This window comes from Bos indicus x Bos taurus, chromosome 4 (assembly GCF_003369695.1).
Source record: "Bos indicus x Bos taurus breed Angus x Brahman F1 hybrid chromosome 4, Bos_hybrid_MaternalHap_v2.0, whole genome shotgun sequence".
In the NCBI taxonomy this organism is placed as follows: Eukaryota; Metazoa; Chordata; class Mammalia; order Artiodactyla; family Bovidae; genus Bos; species Bos indicus x Bos taurus.
In genome coordinates this window covers 12,228,520-12,233,190 of record NC_040079.1, presented here as the reverse complement: position 1 = coordinate 12,233,190, position 4,671 = coordinate 12,228,520, and the positions used below count along the sequence as shown (strand labels likewise).

The 4,671-nt window shown below is 43.5% G+C and overlaps 1 pseudogene; it reads left to right on the top strand.

Moving 5' to 3' along the window:
• The first annotated feature begins 2,078 nt into the window (after positions 1–2,078).
• Positions 2,079–3,155, top strand: LOC113891814 (annotated as a pseudogene).
• The last annotated feature ends 1,516 nt before the right edge of the window (positions 3,156–4,671 follow it).

The window sequence follows — 4,671 nt, the reverse complement described above, 5'->3', positions numbered from 1 at the left end:
AGGCAAGAATACTGGAGTGGGTTACCATTTCTGTTTCCAGGAGATCTTCCCAACCCAGGGACTGAACCCAGGTCTCTTGCATTGCATGCAGATTCTTTACCACACAGAGCCACCAGGGAAGCCCTTCCTCCATGAGATTGCATCAAAGCTCCTTGAGTGGAGTTTTTTGCATGCACTTAGAATTCTCCAGTTGTATGTCTACACAGTTCTCTTGTTTTCCTTCTCCAGTTCTCTCCATTCACGATGAGTGGACTTTACAAGTTTTATTCCTCTTTTTTCCGAGTTCCTCAGGGAGTATCTCATTATTGTCTCCATTGGTATTAATGACTGGTATTAATTTATATTAATGACAACTAGACCAGGATATTATCAACAAAAGCACCTTTCTGTACATTAATCCTGGAGAAGCTGCTTCTTCCATAATAAGCAGGCCCAAGTTCAATAGATCAGCCTCAGGTCATATTTGCCTAGCCGTAAGGTGCTAACTAAATGTTTGCACCAGCAAAGATGTTATATTTGTACATGGTATTTTGCAGAAGCTGTAATCCAGGACTTAGGACAAATAAACATCACCAATTCACAGAAGCATCAAATACTGAACCACCAAATGAATGCTATACACATCTCTAAAATGACAAATTGACTAAATTACTTTTCAAAAACAATTGGCTATCTGTAAAGCAGATATCAGTTCTTGTGCTGCTGAAGTAGGACCAAGTTGATTTTTTAATGAATTGTCATGTCTTGTCTTTTTGAATTTCACATATGGTACGTGATGCAAATGCTAAACCATCACACAAACACTGAAGCCTACCACACACTTGTTCCAGGTATGGCCTTTCCCACTTTTTCTATGACCTAGATTTTCTCTTTTAATAGGAGTAGAGTAGTAGGGTTACAGGTAGCACATGGGAAGCTACATCTTCAAGTGTTTCACCTGTGTCCACACACACTCATCACAGCCTTCAAAGCAACGTGTGAGTGCTGACTTTACGGTCATTTACACCCTTGCACAAAAGGTCTAGATTCACAATACACAAATGCCATGCAGCACTCCCAAACCCAATTCCTACAAATTGTAGAGGTTGTTATTCAAAACAGTTGTTTGGTAAATTAGTAACTATGATGGCATCAGTACATTCACAGCCAATGGTTGGTTTGATTTCATCACTCATTGTAACATACAGGTATTCACTAGAGTTCATGTGGAGCATATCCACTGATTCCTTCTTAGCAACTTAAACAATCACATTGTCATAAAAGTTGCCCTTTATCTTTTCGTTCCTCCTGTTATCATGTAAACTGCTCTACATCTAGAGAGCAAAGGTTGATTTGCTGAAGGCAACACAGTTGATATTTCTGTTGAGAAACTGGAATTACATTTCCTCTCTAGGACTACTCTAATTCTCATCTTTGGTGTTCTTCCTTTACTGATTACTTCTACATTCCAGAAATTCTCTTAGTAACAGATGTGCAGCTTAGCAACTTGTCGTCATTTAGGAATGTGCCTTAGTAACTTGACACATGCAGCTTCAGAATGATTCCTATGTCGTGGTTATTTTATCTTCTCTTTTGATTGGACATTCTTTCTGCCCATCACGCATCAGTGGCTCTAGGTAACCTATCATGGTGACACAATCCCTTTCTGTAAAACTCTATGTCAGGTTATATGATTAACTTAATGTATAACTTGGAGAAGGCAATGGCACCCCACTCCAGTACTCTTGCCTGGAAAATCCCATGGATGGAGGAGCCTAGTAGGCTGCAGTCCATGGGGTCGCTAAGAGTCAGACACGACTGAGCGACTTCACTTTCACTTTTCACTTTCATGCATTGGAGAAGGAAATGGCAACCCACTCCAGTGTTCTTGCCTGGAGAATCCCAGGGACGGGGGAGCCTGGTGGGCTGCCATCTATGGGGTCGCACAGAATCAGACATGACTGATGCGACTTAGCAGCAGCAGCAGCAGTCATCATCTTGAAATCATGTCCCTTAAAAACGCTATTCTTTGAAATAATGTCTAGAGGTTTTCAACAATTCTGTCCTAAGTGACCCTGTTTTATAGTTTTCATAGTGAAATGGGAGAAAATCAGACAATAGTTATAGAGTTCATTCTACTGGCTCTTTGTCTTGGCCCAAGGATTCAGATGCTCCTCTTTGGGCTCTTCTCCCTGTTCTATGTCCTCACCCTGCTGGGGAATGGGGTCATCCTGGGGCTCACCTCACTGGTGAGGTGAGGTGAGGTGAGGACTGCAGACTGCACACCCCCATGTCCTTCTTCCTGTCACACCTGGCCATTGCTGACATGGCCTACGCCTGTAGCACAGTGTCCCAGATGCTGCTCAACCTCCCGAGTTCAGCCAAGCCCATCTCCTTTGCTGGCTGCATTACACAGACCTTTCTCTTTGTGAGTTTCACTCACACCAAGTGTCTGCTCCTGGGGGTGATGTCCTATGATCGGTGTGTGGCCATCTGCCACCCCCTCCAATATTCTGTCATTGTGAGCTGGAGAGTTGGCATCAGCCTGGTGGGGACTTCCTGGGCATGTGGCTCCCTCCTGGCCCTGGTCCATGCGGGTCTCGTCCTGAGGCTGCCCTTCTGTGGGCCTCATGAAATCAACCACTTCTGTGAAATCTTGTCTGTCCTCAAGCTGGCCTGTGCTGATACCGGGCTCAACCAACTTGTCCTCTTTGTTGCCTGCATGTTTTTCTTAGTCAGGCCCCTCTGCCTGCTGCTGGGCTCCTACACGCACATCCTGGCCACCATCCTGAGGATCCAGTCCGTTGAGGGCTACAGGAAGGCCTTGTCCACCTGCTCCTCCCACCTCTTCGTGGTCAGGCTCTTCTTGGCAGTGCCATTGTTATGTCCATGACCCCCAAGTCCCGCCACCCTGAGGAGCAGCAGAAGAGCCTTTCCCTGTTTCACAGTTTCTTCAACCCCATGCTGAACCCGCTCATCTACAGCCTAAGGAATGCAGAGGTCAAGGGTGCCCTGAGGAGAGTACTGTTCAAGGAGAGTCATTTCCTGTTGGAGTAACATTTGAATCACTGCCCCCGCCTGAAGAGTTTACTTGGAACTTCGGTACTGAGTATCTACCAAAGCTCATCACTCTGTGTCTCCGAGACTAAGTCACCCAAGACACTCTGTAAAGAACTCTCTTTTCCTCCCCATAAATTAGTTAGGTTTTGCTGCATTCATTATATTTAATTCTATCAACCGTATTTACTTTTTAATTTAACTACTTATTTACTTTTTCATTTAACTACTTGGTGAATTAAGATGATCCAGAGGGGGGAAAAATTATTTTATCCACTGCTAAGGAGCCCAAAAGGTTAAAATAGACACTCTACCTCGGACTCCACCAGGTGTGTGCAATAACAGCAGAACAACAGGCGTTAGTGATATAACCACATTCATAACAATTTTTAAAAATACTGTTGCTACAGGCAGAGATGCAGAATCCATGAATAACTTTGTCCACTTTCATCCCACACTCGGATGTTTCCTCTCAATTGTAAATCCTCTTAGAAGTAGTGTATTTTGTCACTCGTGTACGACTCTGCGATCCCACAGACTGTAGCCTACCACGCTCCTCCAACCATGGAATTTTCCAGGCAAGAGTACTGGAGTGGGTTGCCATTTCCTTCTCCAAGGGATCTTCCCAACCCAGGGATTGAACCCAGTTCTCCTGCATTGCATACAGACACTTTACCCTCTGAGCCACCAGGGAAGCTGTACCAAAATGCCTACTTAGGGGAAATTGATTTTGCTGATCAAATCCTGTAATCTGCCTTACAATTTCTGTGATCAGAAATTGAGTCTCATATATAGCTGGCATCCCAGGGAACTGCCCAACAAAACCCATTGTCCAGTCTCCGCTGGTCTTTTGATGGCCACTTGTTTCCAAACTCTTCTTATCTTCTCAAGGAAAAAATATCTACGATTCTCTCTGAATAGACATACACTCTTCACCAAGGAGGAGTCAGCAAGTGCTGCAGCCCAACTTTCAATTGCTGGATATAAATGGAGAGCCCTACACAGAGGCAACTGAATGGAAAAAGGGTGTAATAACAATAGTTAAAAGTATTATTAAGTACTCCATGCCACCTGCTTCACATTGATTGATACTTTATAGAGATCATCTCCTTTTATCATCATAACAAATGCATTTTTCATTATCATCCCATTTTATAGATGCAAACATTAAGGCAATGGCAAATGTGAGACTCATATCCCAACAATATGACTCCCAAGTCTTTTCTACTAACAGGACAATGTAGTACCTCACTATCAGTTATTAAATTAAGAATAAAGTGAACCTTATTCTTAGGATATGTTGGGAAGCTTTGTGTTTCTTCTCAGCCCAGGGTGTGCCACAGTGAATCTGGGAGAGCTAGGTATTATTTATTGAAGGCTTCTGGTCCTGGTCAGAGAGTTCTGTGGGTATAGTTGCTAAAGATGTTCAAAATTTTGTAGCAACAGAAAGAGGGTGGGAATGGAGGCTATCAAAATTAGAGGTTTGGTTTAGACTTGCATGGTGTTAAGACCCAGAACTAGGACATTCCTAGTGTCACATACACCACTCACGTGTTCATACACATGTGTGTGCATGTATGCACACATATTTACTGAGTGTTCACTATGGTGAGGTTCTGTTCTAAGCATCTTACG